Consider the following 23,799-nt stretch of genomic DNA (forward strand, 5'->3'; position numbering starts at 1 on the left):
ACAATGTAGGAGCCATGAAGAGATAGATAATATCAGCAATAGTCTGGCACAGGCCAGAGACACAGCTCTACACTGCTGCCTGCAGCCTGAAGAGTTCATTGCAGAGACCTCCACCCAGTGGAAGTCAGGAGCCTAAACTTTGCTGCCGAAAGGAATTTCAGAAAGATTCAGGACGTAGCAGAGTCAGAGTTTATGAAAAGGAGTCTTTAAGTGTAAAAAGAGACCAATAAAAAGAGGGGTGCTCAAAGAAAGGATGAGACACATCAAAGTGTTGGTGTCACTTCTCAAAGAAGTGTTACCCTTGACTGTCTTGACATGGCTACTTACATAATTTGCGAGGTTACATCTTGAAATAATTGCCAAGAAACCTGAATGACTTCACAGGCTGGATTTTGAAGTGTCTGGTTTGATGATTGCAGATGATGAGCTAAGCCTCCAAATCCTAGGAATTGCACAGGAAGTTAAGTTTTTAGTATAAACACAAATTAATAGGCGTGTGTGTGTGTGTGTGTGTGTGTGTGTGTGTGTGTGTGTAGATTTCTAGAAAATATCCTAGGAAGGAGGACTGTCATGCTCAAGGTCTTATTACTCAGCCCATAAACATTAATGTTCCCTCAGAAAATAATTCTACATTAAGGAATATTGTCTTTACATCAGCAACCTTCACCACAAATATTAATTGTGCTAGAATTTTTTACTTTTATCTGGCAAGAAGCCCCAGTCAGACTCTGGAGTAAGGAGCCATTTCTCTTCCCCTGTTTCTTCACTTTCCCCTATATTTCTATCCTGCCTTCAAAGTGATAAATAAAGCAATAAAGTAGAAAGACATTATAACTGAAAAGAATGAGGAAAATAATTCAGGGAAGAGGTAGTGTTTGAATTAGACTTTGTAGAACAAGCACAATTAAGGCTCTGGAGTTTAAAATGCCTATACAAGAGGAATGATTAAAGTTGTACAAAATAAAAAGTATCGATAGTGAGATGACACGGACAGAGTTGACAAAATCGAGTATGAAACAGATTCTAGGGAAGTAAAGACAGGGAGGTGGCAAAAGGGACAGCTCAGCTGAGCAAGCCACCAAGAGCTGTCAACAGTTTTAACGGTGGAGTGGCAGTGCTGTATGTGGTTACTTAATGGAGTGATATTTATACTATGCATAAAATGTAGTAGCTGTAACGACATTATATAGCTACTGTCATTGTCCAAGAAAAGGCATGAGGTGTCAAGGACAATGGTGTTTGTTGGTGAAAGGAGGGTATGGACTCAAGACATTAGAGACAGAAAACATGGAACTGTGGGATGGGACAGTCCCAATGAGCATCATGTGCATGAGACCAGGCTGACAGACAAGGTGATGATGCCAGGGATGCAGCCTTGGATTTTGGCACCATCTATCCACAGGAGAACATTTCTTCAGTAGAAGTAGATTAATTTTCAAGATAAATAATGGGTATTATTTATGAATCTGTAGCACTCAAATGAAGTAGCAAGATTCTGAATTAAAGGGAATATTATTTTAAGGAGAATATAATATACATTCATCAATGCACACAGAGTTCAGATCAGAAAGTATCTTGAGAAAGAATGGCAGTATAACATATACACTATGTTATATTTCATGTGCTTCTCAGTGGTTTGAAATAGTTTGAAAATAGATTTATATCTTTAGAAGAACAAATGCAGGTATTTATGTATGTAATAGAACTAGGAGTCTATACACATACAGATGAGTGTGTGCTTCTATAATCAGCTAAGGAGGTACAACAGCCCCTGTTGTGAGTGTGGTGAGCCACAGAGAGTCACTTGTAGCCGCTCACTGAGAAGAATGCACACATAGACACAAAGTAGAAAGAGACTATCTGAGCCCATGAGATGAAGTTTAGCTTAGAGGCAGAGTTCTAACCTAGCTTCTGAGATCATAACCAAATATGAATGGGAATATCTATAAGTAAACGTTAGTTAACTTTTGATAGGGGATGCCACTTCTGTATAAGGATGCCCGATGTAATAATGTCTCAAAATCAATAGGGACTTCTCTAGTGTGGAGATGCCTTAGACAGTAAAAGCTATAGGCCAGATGTTACATTTTGCTTAGAAAAATATAAAGCAATGCAAGGGGTAGAGAAAATAGGTCTAATCCCCAAGACACATGTCAATGGAGTTATACTGAAATTGATAGGAGTGCTTGATTGGTTTCTGTTTGAGTTCAGCTTCAAGAGCCCATGGCATCAGGAAACACAGACAGAAGCCCAAGAGTGTGGATGAGAAACTCATGATAGAAACTAATATTAGATCGCAGCTTAGCTTTCAATCTAGGGATCCTGCGTGACTACAGAACAAACTCAAGGCTAGTCAAAGCAAGATCAATCATCGATCCCACACAACCACGTCAGTCTGTTTCCTCCATCTCTTCTTTGAGTCAGTATGAAATGGTTCAGGACCAAGTTGGGGAGTTAATGTTCCTTACGGGTGTGGCGCCTGGTTAGTGAGACACTCTGTGGATCGCTACACACATGAGAAGATATAGCCACCACTAGTTGGATTAGATAGGTTTTAAGACAAACATGAGGTCATAAGGTGGGTGGGTACAGGATGGTAAGGTGGATCTGGAGGAGCTGAGGGATGAGAAGGTTGATGGGTGCAGGAAGGCTCTTTTGGCTGTGGATAGGATTATTCCCTGGAGAGATGGCTAAACTGAGGTGAGCACTAGCCTTCATGATTCCCTGCTTCCTGTTTGCAGATGGAATGGAAACAGCTCTCTTAAGCTCCTGCCGCCATGACATTCCCACTGTGGTGGGTTATATCCTTGAACTTTGAGTTGAAATAATCTCTTTATCTCTTTCATTCCTACTGTTGTATTTTATCACAGCAATAGCGAACATAACTAAGGTCATTTCACAGTTTCCAGGAAAAAAAAGTGCCTTTATTTTGTAACTTCTCAGTAAACAGGACCTTGTGTTTTAAGATGTCGCCTCCTGCAAGTGCTTGGATTTGTTTGCTTTAGATATGGCAGCAGCTGGGGATCGGAGAACTTGACTGTTTCTCTTTGATCTTGCAGGTTTGGCCTTCACTGTCTGTCTCCTGCTCTGCACTCGTCAGTCATTTTTAGGACTCATGGATGAGAATAAAAATAGAAAAGTATGAAGTTGAAGAAGGTCTTTTTAGCATGATAAAGTTTATTAACATTTTGTTCCTGACTTTACCATAAATGCTAAAGGATGGCTTAGTGGTTAGAGGTGCTTGCTGACAAATTTCATGACCTGAATTCAGACTCCAAGGGCCTATATATTAGAAGGAGAGAACTGACTCTTGCAAAATGTCCTCTGATACCCCCCCCTCTCTCTCTCTGTCTCTCTCTCTCTCTCTCCATCATCATCATTGCACTCAGGGGTACTCATACATGGCTTGCACACATATACACAAATAAATAAATATCTGTAATAAAATAGCAATTATTGGCAAATTAGGACATGGGTCTTGGTATTATAATTTACTTCTGAGAAAAATGAAGCACAGAGAACTTACAGAGCATAACATTATTTATGTTAATAGTATAGCTGAGAGCTATTTGCTGGCTTTCTCAGCCTAAGTTACCCACTGAGCTATCCCTGTCTCCTGCCCCTAAAGACCTATAAATAATGCAGGAGATGAAAGACCACATCCCAATTTCTTTAGTAGACATCAACTTCAGCAACTTCTATAGATTATATGCCCCTCTGCATTCTTGTGATAAATAAATGGCCTAAAGTGCAGGTGCAAAAATAAGTATCCAAGATTAAACTTCCAAGATTACCAAGTTGGTGTGGAAGGAGAAGTACGTTCAAGTATGCCTACCATGCAGCTGAGAGCTTAATGCTGCCCCCCCCCCCAGCTGTGCTATCCTGAACATGCATTGTTGCTGCAACTTTCCCCAGCTTATATGTTCAGTTCCTTTGTTGCTACTCCATGTCTCATTTCTATTCTGCTCATGGTCTGAAGAGAGGTAGGTGAGAAGACTCCATTCTAGACCAACCTGCAGAATCTCATTTTGCTTATATACCATCCCCAAAATTTGATTCGGGGAGCTCCAAGGCAGGAGTCTCTGGAAAATAGATTGTGCTAACTCAAAGTCAATATGGTGAAAATCAGAACTACAGCCACGTTGCATTTATGCCAAAGCAGGCACACAATCAATGAACCAAATGGAATGAATAAGAAACATGCATTGTGTTGGAATTTAGGACTATCTCTTGCTCAGTGGATTTTTCATACAATGCGTAATACAAAGAGGCTTAAGGCCATTGACATTTTAGTGATGCTAGTGATACTTCACTCACCACAAATATTAGTGTCTAGGACTCCCTGACCTATCTTTGTAATAGTTTTTATTTTGCTTCTTGGCATGGACACTAGTTCTCCAGGAGCATAGCAATGCTGGAGTGAGAGGGATGTGTTTATCAATCTACGATATTAATAGTGTTTAGAAAACTCTAATTCTTGATGTCAGTCCCTGCCTCCGTAGATATGCATTTTAAAAATGATCATGACTTGCAAAATCATTTTAATGATCTCCTCATTGAATAAGCAATAACAAGAGGTGCAAACTACTTGGCAAATGCAGAAATCATGATCATAGTTCAGACAGGGGTCTACTAATTGGAAAATACAAAGTATGCACATTTGATTTGCCTGTATGGAAACAAATTTTGATTGTTTGATTTCGGGTCAGAGTTGGTGAAGGTGATGAGCAACCTGTTGTAGATTCGGGCTTGGGTTCTGGGACCAGGAGTTATTTCAGCGTTGCCACTTATTAAGTGATGGAGTGATGACCTCTGACACCCCCAGTTTCCAATGTTATAAAATGAAGATAACCCCCCGAAACGATAACTCCCCTTTTCTCCCCTTATAGATGAACTTGAAAGGGCTGAATGAGATAACCTAGGTGAAGTATCCAGCATAAGTCTATCCTACTGTTCTCCTAAGTCTGTTGGGTAAATTGCTTAGAGGGGCTTGTTCAGTGTATGAGACAGACTGCTGGTCCGTTATGCTAAAAGTGCTATAAAGGGGAAGTCCCTCTCCTGCCAGTCCTTCTCATCTGGCTCCTGTGTTTAGAGCAAAATGTGACTGGAATTGTGTTGAGTGCATCAGTCGGACTCTTTTTGGAACTTGCTTCATAACAAGCCATTGTGTGCTCATGGTAATAGGGAAATCTAACTACAACAAGCATGAAGGAGTGTTGTAATGGAAGTAGCACAGGGCAAACATCAGCTCTTTAGGGCTGAGCGCTGCTGCCTGTTTGCCTTCCAGCAAGTCATGAAGCATCTCCCAGTGTTTGTCTCCTCATCCACAAATGAGGACTATGGCTCAGTGACTTTTCCAGCTGGATCCACTCTTTAGCTATGAAGTCAATTTCCTGTATGAAAAAGGGATTTCTGTAGTGCAACAGATGAGTCTGCTGCCCTGGGAGAATCATAAGCTTTTACAAGAGGTGGCCAGCCAGTCATTCTACCATTTTCTAAATGGGTATTTAGCTTAGACAGTTACTGGGATCCCCTGCAGATGGTAGCATGGTGGATGATTGCCAGTGAGTCATTTCCAAACAGGGGAGTGTCCTACATAGCCAGTCCTACTTTTCTTACAGTATTCTTAATGTTCAAGATTTTGAGCTTTTATAATAGTTCTTTATTTGAAATGGTTTACTCAGTATCTATGCACACTGACGAATCTATTTCATAACACATTTTAAAATCTCTCTTTACAATGTGTGACTCTAAGTGTGTTAACAAATGAGTGGGTTTTCATTCCATCCTGTGGCACACAAATGAAGTTCTTGTAGGACCCAGGGTGAATGGATCGTTAGAGCCTCCGGCTATCAGTCAATATAATGATCAGGGATACCAAAGATCCCTGAAAGCACTGCTGTGTGAGTTATCAGACAGTTGGTCCACTGACATGCAGGAGGGAATCTAATGGTACACAGTAGCTCTATATAACCTAGTGACATCAGGAAAGGAAGTTTACTCTCTGTACTGGAACCATCTCCTCTTCCTTTTTCTATTTTTTATTTTTCCATTTTTTAGTAGATAGTATCTTTATTTACATTTCAAATGTTATCTCCTTTCCTCATTTCCCTTCTGACCCCCCCCCCCATCTCACCCCACCCCACACTCACTAACTCACCCACACTCACTCCCCTGTCTTGGCATTCTCCTACACTGAGGCATCGAGCCTTCACAAGGCCAAGGGCCTCTCCTCTCATTGATGTCCCACAAGGCCATCATCCTCTGCTACATATACAGCTAGAGCCATGGATCCCTTCATGTGTACCCTTTGGTTGGTGGTTTAGTCCCTAGGAGTTCTGGGGGTACTGGTTGGTTCATATTGTTGTTCCTCCTATGGGGCTGCAAATCCCTTCAGCTCCTTGGGTTCTTTCTCTAGGTCCTCCATTGCGGACCCTGTGCTTAGTCCAATGGATGGCTGTAAGCCTTCACTTCTGTATTTGTCAGACACTGGTAGAGCCTCTCAGGAGACAGCTATATTGGACTCCTGTCAGCAAGCACTTGTTGGCATCCACAATAGTGACTGGGTATGGTAACTGTATATGGGATGAATCCCCAGGTGGGACAGTCACTGGATGACCTTTCCTTCAGTTTCTGCTCTAAACTTTGTCTCTGTATCTCCTCCCATGGGTATTTTGATCCCCCTTCTAAGAAGGACCGAAGTATCCACACTGTGGTCTTCCTTCTTCTCAAGCTTCATGTGGTCTGTGAATTGTATCTTGGGTATTCCGAACTTCTGGGCTAATATCCACTTATCAGTGAGTGCATACCATGTGTCTTCTTTTGTGATTGGGTTACCTCACTCAGGATGATACTTTCTAGTTCCATCCATTTGCCTAAGAGCTTCATGCATTAATCATTTTTAATTGCTGAGTAAATTGTATAAATGTACCACATTTTCTGTATCCATTCATCTGTTGAAGGACACCTGGGTTGTTTCCAGGTTCTGGCTATTATAAGTAAGGGTGCTATGAACATAGTGGAGCATGTGTCCTTATCACATGTTGGAGCATCTTCTGGGTACATGCCATGAGTGCTATAGCTGGGTCCTCAGGTAGTCCAATTATCTGAGCAATCACCAAACTGATTTCCAGAGTGGTTGTACCAACTTGCAATCCCACCAGCAATGGAGGAGTGTCCCTCTTTCTCTACATCCTCCCTAGCATCCGCTGTCACCTGAGTTTTTGATCTTAGCCACTCTGACTGGTGTGAGGTGGAATCTCAGGTTATTTTTTTTTTCCATTTTTTATTAGGTATTTAACTCATTTACATTTCCAATGCTATACCAAAAGTCCCCCATATCCACCCACCCCCACTCCCCTGCCCACCCACTCCCCCTTTTTGGCCCTGGTGTTCCCCTGTACTGGAGCATATAAAGTTTGCAAGTCCAATGGGCCTCTCTTTCCAGTGATGGCCGACTAGGCCATCTTTTGATATATATGCAGCTAGAGTCAAGAGCTCCGGGGTACTGGTTAGTTCATAATGTTGTTCCACCTATAGGGTTGCAGATCCCTTTAGCTCCTTGGCTACTTTCTCTAGCTCCTCCATTGGGAGCCCTATGATCCATCCATTAGCTGACTGTGAGCATCCACTTCTGTGTTTGCTAGGCCCCGGCATAGTCTCACAAGAGACAGCTACATCTGGGTCCTTTCAATAAAATCTTTCTAGTGTATGCAATGGTGTCAGCGTTTGGATGCTGATTATGGGGTGGATCCCTGGATATGGCAGTCTCTACATGGTCCATCCTTTCATCTCAGCTCCAAACTTTGTTTCTGTAACTCCTTCCATGGGTGTTTTGTTCCCAAATCTAAGGAGGGGCATAGTGTCCACACTTCAGTCTTCATTCTTCTTGAGTTTCATGTGTTTAACAAATTATATCTTATATCTTGGGTATCCTAGGTTTGGGGCTAATATCCACTTATCAGTGAATACATATTGTGTGAGTTTCTTTGTGAATGTGTTACCTCACTCAGGATGATGCCCTCCAGGTCCATCCATTTGGCTAGGAACTTCATAAATTCATTCTTTTTAATAGCTGAGTAGTACTCCATTGTGTAGATGTACCACATTTTCTGTATCCATTCCTCTGTTGAGGGGCATCTAGGTTCTTTCCAGCTTCTGGCTATTATAAATAAGGCTGCTATGAACATAGTGGAGCATGTGTCCTTCTTACCTGTTGGGGCATCTTCTGGATATATGCCCAGGAGAGGTATTGCTGGATCCTCCGGTAGTACTATGTCCAGTTTTCTGAGGAACCGCCAGACTGATTTCCAGAGTGGTTGTACAAGCCTGCACTCCCACCAACAATGGAGGAGTGTTCCTCTTTCTCCACATCCACGCCAGCATCTGCTGTCACCTGAATTTTTGATCTTAGCCATTCTGACTGGTGTGAGGTGGAATCTCAGGGTTGTTTTGATTTGCATTTCCCTGATGATTAAGGATGTTGAACATTTTTTCAAGTGCTTCTCTGCCATTCAGTATTCCTCAGGTGAGAATTCTTTGTTCAGTTCTGAGCCCCATTTTTTAATGGGGTTATTTGATTTTCTGAAGTCCACCTTCTTGAGTTCTTTATATATGTTGGATATTAGTCCCCTATCTGATTTAGGATAGGTAAAGATCCTTTCCCAATCTGTTGGTGGTCTTTTTGTCTTATTGACGGTGTCTTTTGCCTTGCAGAAACTTTGGAGTTTCATTAGGTCCCATTTGTCAATTCTCGATCTTACAGCACAAGCCATTGCTGTTCTGTTCAGGAATTTTTCCCCTGTGCCCATATCTTCAAGGCTTTTCCCCACTTTCTCCTCTATAAGTTTCAGTGTCTCTGGTTTTATGTGAAGTTCCTTGATCCACTTAGATTTGACCTTAGTACAAGGAGATAAGTATGGATCGATTCGCATTCTTCTAAACGATAACAACCAGTTGTGCCAGCACCAATTGTTGAAAATGCTGTCTTTCTTCCACTGGATGGTTTTAGCTCCCTTGTCGAAGATCAAGTAACCATAGGTGTGAGGGTTCATTTCTGGGTCTTCAATTCTATTCCATTGGTCTACTTGTCTGTCTCTATACCAGTACCATGCAGTTTTTATCACAATTGCTCTGTAGTAAAGCTTTAGGTCTGGCATGGTGATTCCGCCAGAAGTTCTTTTATCCTTGAGAAGACTTTTTGCTATCCTAGGTTTTTTGTTATTCCAGACAAATTTGCAAATTGCTCCTTCCAATTCGTTGAAGAATTGAGTTGGAATTTTGATGGGGATTGCATTGAATCTGTAGATTGCTTTTGGCAAGATAGCCATTTTTACAATGTTGATCCTGCCAATCCATGAGCATGGGAGATCTTTCCATCTTCTGAGATCTTCCTTAATTTCTTTCTTCAGAGATTTGAAGTTTTTATCATACAGATCTTTCACTTCCTTAGTTAGAGTCACGCCAAGATATTTTATATTATTTGTGACTATTGAGAAGGGTGTTGTTTCCCTAATTTCTTTCTCAGCCTGTTTATTCTTTGTATAGAGAAAGGCCATTGACTTGTTTGAGTTTATTTTATATCCAGCTACTTCACCGAAGCTGTTTATCAGGTTTAGGAGTTCTCTGGTAGAATTTTTAGGGTCACTTATATATACTATCATATCATCTGCAAAAAGTGATATTTTGACTTCCTCTTTTCCAATTTGTATCCCCTTGATCTCCTTTTGTTGTCGAATTGCTCTGGCTAATACTTCAAGTACTATGTTGAAAAGGTAGGGAGAAAGTGGGCAGCCTTGTCTAGTTTCTGATTTTAGTGGGATTGCTTCCAGCTTCTCTCCATTTACTTTGATGTTGGCTACTGGTTTGCTGTAGATTGCTTTTATCATGTTTAGGTATGGGCCTTGAATTCCTGATCTTTCCAAAACTTTTATCATGAATGGGTGTTGGATCTTGTCAAATGCTTTTTCTGCATCTAACGAGATGATCATGTGGTTTTTGTCTTTGAGTTTGTTTATATAATGGATTACATTGATGGATTTTCGTATATTAAACCATCCCTGCATCCCTGGAATAAAACCTACTTGGTCAGGATGGATGATTGCTTTAATGTGTTCTTGGATTCGGTTAGCGAGAATTTTATTGAGGATTTTTGCATCGATATTCATAAGAGAAATTGGTCTGAAGTTCTCTATCTTTGTTGGATCTTTCTGTGGTTTAGGTATCAGAGTAATAGTGGCTTCATAAAATGAGTTGGGTAGAGTACCTTCTACTTCTATTTTGTGAAATAGTTTGTGCAGAATTGGAATTAGATCTTCTTTGAAGGTCTGATAGAACTCTGCACTAAACCCATCTGGTCCTGGGCTTTTTTTGGCTGGGAGACTATTAATAACTGCTTCTATTTCTTTAGGTGATATGGGACTGTTTAGATGGTCAACTTGATCCTGATTCAACTTTGGTACCTGGTATCTGTCCAGAAATTTGTCCATTTCATCCAGGTTTTCCAGTTTTGTTGAGTATAGCCTTTTGTAGAAGGATCTGATGGTGTTTTGGATTTCTTCAGGATCTGTTGTTATGTCTCCCTTTTCATTTCTGATTTTGTTAATTAGGATTTTGTCCCTGTGCCCTTTAGTGAGTCTAGCTAAGGGTTTATCTATCTTGTTGATTTTCTGAAAGAACCAACTCCTCGTTTGGTTAATTCTTTGAATAGTTCTTCTTGTTTCCACTTGGTTGATTTCACCCCTGAGTTTGATTATTTCCTGCCGTCTACTCCTCTTGGGTGAATTTGCTTCCTTTTTTTCTAGGGCTTTTAGATGTGTTGGCAAGCTGCTAGTATGTGCTGTCTCCTGTTTCTTCTTGGAGGCACTCAGAGCTATGAGTTTCCCTCTTAGAAATGCTTTCATTGTGTCCCATAGGTTTGGGTACGTTGTGGCTTCATTTTCATTAAACTCTAAAAAGTCTTTAATTTCTTTCTTTATTCCTTCCTTGACCAAGGTATCATTGAGAAGAGTGTTATTCAGTTTCCACGTGAATGTTGGCTTTCCATTATTTATGTTGTTATTGAAGATCAGTCTTAGGCCATGGTGGTCTGATAGGATACATGGGACAATTTCAATATTTTTGTATCTTTTGAGGCCTGTTTTGTGACCAATTATATGGTCAATTTTGGAGAAGGTCCCGTGAGGTGCTGAGAAGAAGGTATATCCTTTTGTTTTAGGATAAAATGTTCTGTAGATATCTGTCAGGTCCATTTGTTTCATAACTTCTGTTAGTTTCACTGTGTCCCTGTTTAGTTTCTGTTTCCACGATCTGTCCTTTGAAGAAAGTGGTGTGTTGAAGTCTCCCACTATTATTGTGTGAGGTGCAATGTATGCTTTGAGCTTTACTAAAGTGTCTCCAATGAATGTGGCTGCCCTTGCATTTGGTGCGTAGATATTCAGAATTGAGAGTTCCTCCTCGAGGATTTTACCTTTGATGAGTATGAAGTGTCCCTCCTTGTCTTTTTTGATAACTTTGGGTTGGAAGTCGATTTTATCCGATATTAAAATGGCTACTCCAGCTTGTTTCTTCAGTCCATTTGCTTGGAAAATTGTTTTCCAGCCTTTCACTCTGAGGTAGTGTCTGTCTTTTTCCCTGAGATGGGTTTCCTGTAAGCAGCAGAATGTTGGGTCCTGTTTGTGTAGCCAGTCTGTTAGTCTATGTCTTTTTATTGGGGAATTGAGTCCATTGATATTAAGAGATATTAAGGAAAAGTAATTGTTGCTTCCTTTTATTTTTGTTGTTAGAGTTGGCATTCTGTTCTTGTGGCTGTCTTCTTTTTGGTTTGTTGAATGATTACTTTCTTAGTTGTTCTAGGGCGTGATTTCCGTCCTTGTATTGCTTCTTTTCTGTTATTATCCTTTGAAGGGCTGGATTCGTGGAAAGATATTGTGTGAATTTGGTTTTGTCGTGGAATACTTTGGTTTCTCCATCTATGGTAATTGAGAGTTTGGCCGGGTATAGTAGCCTGGGCTGGCATTTGTGTTCTCTTAGTGTCTGTATAACATCTGTCCAGGCTCTTCTGGCTTTCATAGTCTCTGGTGAAAAGTCTGGTGTAATTCTGATAGGCCTTCCTTTATATGTTACTTGACCTTTCTCCTTTACTGCTTTTAATATTCTATCTTTATTTAGTGCATTTGTTGTTCTGATTATTATGTGTCGGGAGGAATTTCTTTTCTGGTCCAGTCTATTTGGAGTTCTGTAGGCTTCTTGTATGATCATGGGCATCTCTTTTTTTATGTTTGGGAAGTTTTCTTCTATTATTTTGTTGAAGATATTAGCTGGCCCTTTAAGTTGAAAATCTTCATTCTCATCAATTCCTATTATCCGTAGGTTTGGTCTTCTCATTGTGTCCTGGATTACCTGGATGTTTTGAGTTAGGATCCTTTTGCATTTTGTATTTTCTTTGACTGTTGTGTCGATGTTCTCTATGGAATCTTCTGCACCTGAGATTCTCTCTTCCATTTCTTGTATTCTGTTGCTGATGCTCGCATCTATGGTTCCAGATCTCTTTCCTAGGGTTTCTATCTCCAGCGTTGCCTCGCTTTGGGTTTTCTTTATTGTGTCTACTTCCCCTTTTAGTTCTAGTATGGTTTTGTTCATTTCCATCACCTGTTTGGATGTGTTTTCCTGTTTTTCTTTAATGATTTCTACCTGTTTGGCTGTGTTTTCCTGCTTTTCTTTAAGGGCCTGTAACTCTTTAGCAGTGCTCTCCTGTAATTCTTTAAGTGACTTATGAAAGTCCTTCTTGATGTCCTCCATCATCATCATGAGAAATGTTTTTAAATCTGGGTCTAGATTTTCGGTTGTGTTGGGGTGCCCAGGACTAGGTGGGGTGGGAGTGCTGCGTTCTGATGATGGTGAGTGGTCTTGATTTCTGTTAGTAGGATTCTTACGTTTGCCTTTCGCCATCTGGTAATCTCTGAAGCTAGCTGTTTTAGTTGTCACTGTTAAGAGCTTGTTCTTCAGGTGACTCTGTTAGCCTCTATGAGCAGACCTGGAGGGTAGCACTCTCCTTAGTTTCAGTGGGCAGAGTATTCTCTGCAGGCAAGCTCTCTTCTTGCAAGGCAGGTACCCAGATATCTGGTGTTCGAACCAGACTCCTGGCAGAAGTTGTGTTCCACTCACTAGAGGTCTTAGGATCACGTGTGGAATCCTGTGTGGGCCCTTGCCGGTGTCAGGCGACTCAGCTGGCAAGGTAGCCCGGGGCTCGAGTGGAGTGGAAGGGGTTTGTGCCCCAGATCAAGCCCGGGTAGCCTGCTTCCCTATGTACTGCAGTCTCAAGTTCTGCGTGATTGGATTGGGGCAGGCGCTGTGTTCCACTCACCAGAGGTCTCAGGGTCCCGTGGGGAGTCCCGTGTGGGCCCTTGCGGGTGTTGGGCAAGACTCTGCTGGCAATGAAGCCCGGGGCTCGAGTCGAGCGGAAGGGACTTGTGCCCCAGATCAGGCCCGGGTAGCCTGCTTCCCTATGTACCGCAGTCTCAAGTTCCGCGCGATTGGATTGGGGCAGGCGCTGTGTTCCACTCACCAGAGGTCTTAGGATCCCGTGGGGAGTCCCGTGTGGGCCCTTGCGGGTGTTGGGCAAGACTCTGCTGGCAATGAAGCCCGGGGCTCGAGTCGAGCGGAAGGGACTTGTGCCCCAGATCAGGCCCGGGTAGCCTGCTTCCCTATGTATCGCAGTCTCAAGTTCCGCGCGATTGGATTGGGGCAGGTGCTGTGTTCCACTCACCGGAGGTCTTAGGGTCCCGTGGGGAGTCCTGTGTGGGCCCTTGCGGGTGTTGGGCAAGACTCTGCTGGCAAGGAAGCCCGGGGCTCGAGTTGAGCGGAAGGGACTTGTGCCCCAGATCAGGCCCGGGTAGCCTGCTTCCCTATGTACCGCAGTCTCAAGTTCCGCGCGATTGGATTGGGGCAGGCGCTGTGTTCCACTCACCAGAGGTCTTAGGGTCCCGTGGGGAGTCCCGTGTGGGCCCTTGCGGGTGTTGGGCAAGACTCTGCTGGCAATGAAGCCCGGGGCTCGAGTCGAGCAGAAGGGACTTGTGCCCCAGATCAGGCCCGGGTAGCCTGCTTCCCTATGTACCGCAGTCTCAAGTTCCGCGCGATTGGATTGGGGCAGGCGCTGTGTTCCACTCACCAGAGGTCTTAGGATCCCGTGGGGAGTCCCGTGTGGGCCCTTGCGGGTGTTGGGCAAGACTCTGCTGGCAAGGAAGCCCGGGGCTCGAGTTGAGCGGAAGGGACTTGTGCCCCAGATCAGGCCCGGGTAGCCTGCTTCCCTATGTACCGCAGTCTCAAGTTCCGCGCGATTGGATTGGGGCAGGCGCTGTGTTCCACTCACCAGAGGTCTTAGGATCCCGTGGGGAGTCCCGTGTGGGCCCTTGCGGGTGTTGGGCAAGACTCAGCTGGCAATGAAGCCCGGGGCTCGAGTCGAGCGGAAGGGACTTGTGCCCCAGATCAGGCCCGGGTAGCCTGCTTCCCTATGTACCGCAGTCTCAAGTTCCGCGCGATTGGATTGGGGCAGGCGCTGTGTTCCACTCACCAGAGGTCTTAGGATCCCGTGGGGAGTCCCGTGTGGGCCCTTGCGGGTGTTGGGCAAGACTCTGCTGGCAATGAAGCCCGGGGCTCGAGTCGAGCGGAAGGGACTTGTGCCCCAGATCAGGCCCGGGTAGCCTGCTTCCCTATGTACCGCAGTCTCAAGTTCCGCGCGATTGGATTGGGGCAGGCGCTGTGTTCCACTCACCAGAGGTCTTAGGATCCCGTGGGGAGTCCCGTGTGGGCCCTTGCGGGTGTTGGGCAAGACTCTGCTGGCAAGGAAGCCCGGGGCTCGAGTTGAGCGGAAGGGACTTGTGCCCCAGATCAGGCCCGGGTAGCCTGCTTCCCTATGTACCGCAGTCTCAAGTTCCGCGCGATTGGATTGGGGCAGGCGCTGTGTTCCACTCACCAGAGGTCTTAGGATCCCGTGGGGAGTCCCGTGTGGGCCCTTGCGGGTGTTGGGCAAGACTCTGCTGGCAATGAAGCCCGGGGCTCGAGTCGAGCGGAAGGGACTTGTGCCCCAGATCAGGCCCGGGTAGCCTGCTTCCCTATGTACCGCAGTCTCAAGTTCCGCGCGATTGGATTGGGGCAGGCGCTGTGTTCCACTCACCAGAGGTCTTAGGATCCCGTGGGGAGTCCCGTGTGGGCCCTTGCGGGTGTTGGGCAAGACTCTGCTGGCAATGAAGCCCGGGGCTCGAGTCGAGCGGAAGGGACTTGTGCCCCAGATCAGGCCCGGGTAGCCTGCTTCCCTATGTACCGCAGTCTCAAGTTCCGCGCGATTGGATTGGGGCAGGCGCTGTGTTCCACTCACCAGAGGTCTTAGGATCCCGTGGGGAGTCCCGTGTGGGCCCTTGCGGGTGTTGGGCAAGACTCTGCTGGCAATGAAGCCCGGGGCTCGAGTCGAGCGGAAGGGACTTGTGCCCCAGATCAGGCCCGGGTAGCCTGCTTCCCTATGTACCGCAGTCTCAAGTTCCGCGCGATTGGATTGGGGCAGGCGCTGTGTTCCACTCACCAGAGGTCTTAGGGTCCCATGGGGAGTCCCGTGTGGGCCCTTGCGGGTGTTGGGCAAGACTCTGCTGGCAAGGTAGCCCGGGGCTCCCTCAGGTTATTTTGATTTGCATTTCCCTCGTGACTAAGGATGTTGAACATTTCTTTAGATGCTTTTCAGCTGTTCGGTATTCCTCAGTTGAGAATTCTTTGCTTAGCTCTCTACCCCATTTTTAATAGGGTTATTTGTTTCTCTGGAGTCTAACTTCTTGAGTACTTTGTATATGTTGGATATTAGCCCTCTATCGGATGTAGGGTTGGTAAAGATCTTTTTCCAATCTGTTAGTTGCCTTTTGGTCTTATTGACAGTTTCCTTTGCCTTACAGAATCGTTGCAATTTTATGGGGTCCCATTTGTCAATTCTTGATCTTAGAACATAAGTTATTGGTGCTCTGTTCAGGAAATCTTCCCCTGTGCCCATGTACTTGAGGCTCCTCCCCACTTTCTTTTCTATTAGTTTCAGTGTATCTGGTTTTATCTGGAGGTCCTTGATGCAATTGAACCTGGCTTTGTACAAGGAGATAAGAATGGATCAATTTGCATTCTTCTACATGCTAACCACCAGCTGAACCAACACCATTTGTTGGAAATGCTGCCCCCCCCCCCCACTGGATGGTTTTAACTCCTTTGTCAAAGATCAAGTGACCATAGGTGTGTGGGTTCATTTCCGGGTCTTCAATTCTATTCCATTGATCTACCTGCCTGTCACTTTACCAATACCATGCAGTTTTTATCACGATTGCTCTGTAGTACAGCTTGAGGTCAGGGATGGTGATTCTCCCAGAAGTTCTTTTATTGTTGAGAATAGTTTTTGCTATCCTGGAGTTTTTGTTATACCAGATAAATTTGCAAATTGCTCTTTCTACCTCTATGAAGAATAGATTTGGAATTTGATGGGGATTGCATTGAATCTGTAGATTGCTTTTGGCAAGAGGGCCATTTTTACTATATTAATCCTACCAATCTATGAACATGGGAGATCTTTCCATCTTCTGAGATCTTCTTTGATTTTTTTTCTTCAGAGATGTGAAGTTCTTGTCATACAGATTTTTCACTTGCTTAGTTAGGGTCACACCAAGTTATTTTGTATTATTTGTGACTATTGAGAAAGGTGTTTTTCCCTAATTTCTTTCTCAGCCTGTTTATCCTTCGTGTAGAGGAAGGCCACTGATTTATTAGAGTTAATTTCATATCCAGATACTTTGCTGAAGTTGTTTATCAGGTTTAGGAGTTATGTGGTGGAATTTTTTGGGTCACTTATGTATACTACCATATCGTCTGCAAATAGTGATATTTTGACTTCTTACTTTCCAATTTGTTTCCCTTTGACTTCCTTTTGTTGTCTAATTGCTCTGGCTAGGACTTGGAGTACTATATTGAACAAGTAGGGAGAGAGTGGACATCCTTGTCTAGTCCCTGATTTTAGTGGGATTGCTTCAAGTTTCTCTCCATTTAGTTTGATGTTGACTACTGGTTTGCTGTATATGGCTTTTACTATGTATAGGTGTGGGCCTTGAATTTCTGATCTTTCCAAGACTTTTATCATGAAAGGATGTTGGATTTTGTCAAGTACTCAGCCTCTAATGGAATGGTCATGTGTTTTTTTTTCTTTGAGTTTGTTTATATAGTGGATTATATTGATTAATTTCTGTATATTGAACCATCCCTGCACCCCTGGGATGAAGCCTAGTTGGTCCTGATGATTGATCATTTTGATGTGTTCTTGGATTCTATTTCTATTGAGTATTTTTGCATCGATAATCATAAGGGAAATTGGTCTGAAGTTCTCTTTCTTTGTTGAGACTTTGTGTGGTTTAGGTATCAGTGTAATTGTGGCTTCATAGAACGAACTGGGTAGTGTTCCTTCAGTTTCTATTTTGTAGAAAAATTTGAAGAGTATTTTTATTAGGTCTTCTTTGAAGGTCTGATAGAACTCTGCACTAAACCCATCTGGTCCTGGGCTTTTTTTGGTTAGGAGACTATTAATGACTGCTTCTTTTTCTTTAGGAGATATGGGACTGTTTAGATCATTTATCTGATCCTGATTTAACTTTGGTATCTGGTATGTGTCTAGAAAATTGTCCATTTCATTCAGATTTTCCAGTTATGTTGAGTATAGGCTTTTGCCATAGGATATGGTGATTTTTTAATTTCTTCAGTTTCTGTTGTTATGTCTCCCTTTTCATTTCCGACTTTTTTAATTTGGATACTGTCTCTGTGCCCTCTGGTTAGTTTGGCTAAGGGCTTATCTATCTTGTTGATTTTCTCAAAGAACTAGCTCTTGGTTTGGTTGCTTCATTGGATAGTTCTTTTTTTTTCTACTTGGTTGATTTTAGCCCTGAGTTTGATTATTTCCTGCCTTCTACTCCTCTTGGATGTATTTCTTCTTTTTGTTCTAGAGCTTTCAGGTGTTCTGTCAAGCTGATAGTGTATGCTCTCTCCAGTTTCTTTTTGGAGGCACTCAGAACTATGAGTTTTCCTCTTAGGACTGCTTTCATTGTGTCCCATAAGTTTGGGTATGTTGTGGTTTCATTTTCATTAAGTTCTAAAAAGTATTTAATTTTTTTCTTTGTTTCTTCCTTGACCAAGTTACCATTGAGTAGAGTGTTGTTCAGCTTTCATGTGTATGTGGGCTTTCTATTATTTTTGTTGTTATTGAAGAACAACCTTAGTGTGTGATGATCTGATAGGATGCATGGGATTATTTCAATCTTTTTGTTTCTGTTGAGGCCTGTTTTGTGACCAATTATATTGTCAGTTTTGGAGAAGGTACCAAGAGGTCCTGAGAAGAAGGTATATTCTTTTGTTTTAGGATAAAATGTTCTATAGATATCCATTAAATCCATTTGGTTCATAACTTCTGTTAGCTTCCTTATTTCTCTGTTTCCATGATCTGTCCATTGATGAAAGTGGGGTGTTGAAGTCTCCCACTATTATTGTGTGAGGTGCAATGTGTGATGATGTGTTTGCCCTTGCATTTGGAACATAGATGTTCATAATTGAGAGTTCATCTTGGTAGATTTCACATTTGATGAGTTTGAAGTGTTCCTCCTTATCTTTTTTGGATAATTTTAGGTTGAAAGTTGATTTTTATTTGATATTAGAATGGTGAGTAGAGCTTGTTTTTTGGTACCTTTTGCTTAGAAAATTGTTTTCCAGCCTTTTACTCTGAAGTAGGGTCTGTCTTTGTCACTAAGGTGGGTTTCCTATATGGAGCTAAATGTTGGATCTTGTTTATGTATCCAATCTGTTAGTCTATATCTTTTTTGAGGGGAATTGAGTCCATTGATATTAAGAGATATTAAGGAAATATGATTGTTCCTTCCTGTTATTTTTGTTGTTAGAGGTGGAGTTATGCTTATGTGGCTCTCTACTTTTTGGGTTATTAAAGAAGATTATTTTCTTGCTATTTCTAGGAAGTAGTTTCCATCCTTGTTTGGAGCTTTCCATTTATTACCCTTTGAAGGGCCGAACTTGTGGAAAGATATTGTGTAAATTTGTTTTTGTCATGGAATACCTTGGTTTCCCCATCTATGGTAATTGAGAGTTTTGCTGGGTATAGTAATCTGGAATGGCATTTGTGTTCTCTTAGTGTCTGTATGACATCTGCCCAGGATCTCCTGACTTTTATAGTTTCTGACGAGAAGTCTGGTGTACTTCTGATAGTTCTGCCTTTATTTGTTACTTGACCTTTTTCCCTTACTGCTTTTAATATTCTTACTTTGCTTTGTACATTTGGTGTTTTAATTATTATGTGACGGGAGGAATTTCTTTTCTGGTCCAATCTATTTGGAGTTCTGTAGGTGTCTTGTTTGTTCATGGGCATCTCTTTCTTTAGGTTAGAGAAGTTTTCTTCTATAATTTTGTTGAAGATATTTACTGGCCCTTTATGTTGGGAGTCATCACTCTCTTCTATACCTATTATCCTTAGGTTTGGTCTTCTCATTGTGTCCTGGATTTCCTGGATGTTTTGGGTTAGGAGTTTTTTGCCTTTTGCATTTTCTTTGACTCTTGTGTCAATGTTTTCTATAGTGTCTTCTGCACCTGAGATTCTCTATTGTATCGCATATATTCTGTTGATGATGCTCGCATTCATGATTCCTGACCTTTTCCCTAGGTTTCCTGTCTCCAGAGCTGTCTTCATTTATGATTTTTTTTTTATTGTTTCTACTTCTATTTTTAGGTCCTGTATGGTTTTGCTCAATTCCTTCACCTGTTTGGTTGTGTTTTCCAGTAATTCTTTAAGGGGTTTTTGTGTTTCTTTTTTAAGGTCTTCTACCTGTTTCCTGTGTTCTCCTGTATTTCTTTAAGGGAGTTATTTATGTCCTTGCTAAAGTCCTCTATCATATCATGAGATGTGATTTTAAATCCAAATATTGCTTTTCTGGTGTGTTGGGGTATACAGGACTTGGCTGTTGGGGGACAACTGGGTCTGATGAAGCCATATAGCCTTGCTTTCTGTTGGTAACGTTCTTTTGCTTGTCTTTCACCATCTGGTCATCTCTGTCTCTGTTAGTTGTTCTTGCTGTCTCTGGCTTCAACTTCTTCCTCCTGTGGGCCTGTAAGCCTGTGTCAGCACTCTTGGGAGACAAGCTCTCCCCTGGCATGACCAGTGACCAGAGGGCTGTGGAACAGTCCCAGCTCCTGGGTGCCGATGGAGGCAGGGAGAAACCTGTCCCAGCTGCTCCACTGCTCCTGTGGCCTGTGTGCTCCTGGCTGGTCCCGCCTTAGAAAGTCACTGGAAAGAAAATGGCGATTTCATCTCTGAGTCCAGGAGTTAGAGCAGGACCCATGCACAGAGGGCTGCGGTACAGCCCCAGCTCCTAGGTGCAGATGGAGGCAGGGAGGAACCTGTCCCAGCTGCTCCACAGCCAAACCGTTTCCTCTTCAAGTGCTGCCAGTGACAGCACAAAAATAGGTAACTTAAAGGATATTTGTTTTCAGTTCTAAATTCTTTGTTTGTAGTCAATTTGTCTATTAGGATTATATTACCTCTAACTTGTGCTTCAAAACACATACACACACACACACACACACACACACACACACGCACACAGAGAGAGAGAGAGAGAGAGAGAGAGAGAGAGAGAGAGAGAGAGAGAGAGAGAGAGAGGAGAGGGAAAGAGACAGGGACACACACACACACACACACACACACACACACACATATATATATATTTCTCTATTGAGGAACTTTGACTAATACACTAATACACCAGGGTACATAGTAAGACCCTGTCCTTTAAATGAACACAACTGTCCTACTTTCTTGCTTCAGTTTAAATGTGTGTGTAATAAGTTATTTATTATTTTTTATTGCTTTAATTTTCCAATTTTTAAAAAATTTTAGACTGGTTTACAATAAAATATCTACCTACCATTCCTGCTTTCAAGTCTCTTCATATGCACCCCAGTATATCTCCCTTCCTTTTAGATGCTAGTTTTGGTGAAAGAGATCACTCACTTAGTCCATCTGTCCAACATTTTGACTTTTTAAGTATCTTTCCATTAATTTGCTAGTTTTATAATTATGTAATTAGCAGCTAATAACTTTACTGCTAATTCCAGTAGGGAGGGTGAAGCTTCTCTGAACGGGGATGAGAGCATTCAAGGTCTATAGTATAAGCATGACTACTTAAAAAGCTTTGGATAGCATGACCATTGAGCAACACAGCAATGACTTCTTTGGCCATGGGCTTTTGATCAGGATTACAGAATCAGGCAAAGAATCCTCCTCCTGTGAAGTAGTCCTTAAATTCAACCCACAAGCAGTTATTTACCCCCTATAACCTTCATGCCACTACTACACAAGTAGGGAGGCACACCTCTCCTGGCAGGTTGGTATTGTAATATGTAGGGCCCAGCAATGGGAAAACCACTGGTACATTTTCATCCTGCAGAATCCATATAGCACTATGAGAGCCATCCAGCAAGGAGGAGCACTGTGAGGGCCAGCCAGCATGGAGGTGCACTGTGAGGGCCAGACAGCATGGAGGAGCTCTGTGAGGGCCAGCCATCCTGGAGGAGTTCTGTGAGGGCTAGCCAGTGTGGAGGAGCACTGGGAGAGTTAGCTGGCATAGAGGAAGCTTCCATGTTTGTTTAAGAATGGTTTCTCTACATTTTACAGCCAATGTGTTCTATTTTATTTCAGTCACCATAAATCAAACACCATAGCTTTCCTTGTAGTTTGCATCAATGTATTAAATATAATAGGTGACAAAATACATGAAAATTCAAATAAAAAAATAGAAAATCTTATTTTATTTTTACACATCAAAAGAGTTTTTAAAACCAATGAAAAACACCAGAAAGGGACATAATGTGTTCTGTTCACTAAAGACTACATCTTGATCAGAGAGCTAGAACATTGACTGCAAGTGAGCAGGAGTTAAGCTTTGAAAAGTCTTAGATGAAAGCTCAGATGTTTTGGGTTAATCTCATGCTGTAGGTCAAATGTCTTTTGACTGTGTCCTCGGAATCTCATGTGCTAAGCCAGGGTTCTCAGTATGGCAGTGTTGAGACTGTATGACTCGTAAAAGGCCAAGACTAGTAGAAAGGCTTAGGTCATTGGAGTCTATGCGCACAAATGGAATTTTTATCATCTGCTTGGACCTAGATCAGTTTCTTAAAAGCAAGTTTACATAAGAACAACCCTGACCCTTAGCTCTCTGGCTTCCTTTCTTAACATACGATTTTCATCTCTCCCACCTATGTTTCCCTCAATACCATCTGCCATACGCATACCGCTGGATGGCCCTTGTCAGAGCCAAGATGGTGCTGATTCCATGTTCTTGAATATATAGAGCTATGGGTTGAATAGTCCTTGTTTCCTGTGTCCAGACTGAGATATTGTGTGATAGTTGTAGAAAACAGACTAATAGTGATAAATTTGTACGGCATGTAGAAAGCATCAATTATGAAAAAGTGAGTTCCCTGATTTAAAACTTATTGGTGTGGCCCTATGCAAACTGGACAATACTCATGGTCTTGACAAACTTATTAAATGAGAAAATGCACAGAAAATAGCACCAAGTTTGGCCATTTTAAAGAAGCCACAACCTATTAGTCTTCCTTTTTCCTTTAAGATTTTGTAATTTGTGCCTCTTCTATGGTGATGAAAGTGTTGTCTGCATGCAGTTTAATGCTTAGAAGGCTGTGGTAACTCTGCATCCTCTAATCTCATGGGATTCCATGTCAGGTAGAATTTCTGTACAGCCACTTCTGACTGTTTTCATGTCTTTATGCCTCTTTCTGTGCTTCTTTTAGACTGAAAAATTAAAGAATGCGTCATTACCAAGAATTTTTATCCTCTCAACTTTTGAGACATAAAATTAGGAAACTCTTTTGTAAGGCAGCCTCTTTAGGTTGAGTCTCTGGACACATTGACAGATCTGTGGTTTCCAAGGGCAGAATGTGACCAAGGCCTGTTCATCAATCATCTCTCCTTACCTAGCAGGATGTCAGCCAAGTGCCATAATTCTTGTAGGGATCCGTTAAATAAAGATTTAAAGATCTCCATAAGTGTTGTTATGAAAGAATTGGCATGTTGTCCATACATCATCCTAAAAGTTCAGTATAGGCCTTCTGGAACTAACAACGTTCCAAGGATTTGCTAAATTAACCAAAATTGCTAGAGTAGATTTTCTGGTAGAGGTCCATCACTAGTCTTCTCTGGCCAGTGTTAGAACTTGGTGTTTTGTTGGGCATGGTGGCATATTCCTTTAATCCCAGCACTCGGGAGGCAGAGGCAGGCGGATTTCTGAGTTTGAGGCCAGCCTGGTCTACAAAGTAAGTCCCAGGACAGCCAGGGCTATACAGAGAAACCCTGTCTTGAAAAACAAACAAACAAACAAAAGAACTTGGTATTTTCTAGTGGTGATTACACAGAATCTAGATATTTCTGGGTGACATGTAAGATCTTGAGGGGGGTCACTCCCTCTCCTTATTCAGCCTTATGTCCTCCATGTCCCCCAGATTTGTTCTTCTCAATGCTAATGACCTCTCTGACTGTCGTTGCACAAGTGTGACTCTTCCCTAAGGTACCAACCATCCCTGACCATTTTCATCTTTCTAATCTGTCAAGGTGACTTCAGTCTCATCTTATCCATGAACTCTTTTCTGATATTTCTAATCTTTGCAATTTATAATTTTCTTGTTCTCTTTTTGCATCTGTTACTGGAACTAGGATAT

The 23,799-nt window shown here is 42.4% G+C and overlaps 1 long non-coding RNA gene across 2 annotated transcripts in view; it reads left to right on the forward strand.

The window, feature by feature from the left end:
* The window catches only part of Gm31227, a 59,442-nt gene that overhangs the window by 24,997 nt on the left and 10,646 nt on the right, over window positions 1–23,799 (forward strand). The window lies entirely within an intron of this gene.

This window comes from Mus musculus, chromosome 14, assembly GCF_000001635.26.
Source record: "Mus musculus strain C57BL/6J chromosome 14, GRCm38.p6 C57BL/6J".
In the NCBI taxonomy this organism is placed as follows: domain Eukaryota; kingdom Metazoa; phylum Chordata; class Mammalia; order Rodentia; family Muridae; genus Mus; species Mus musculus.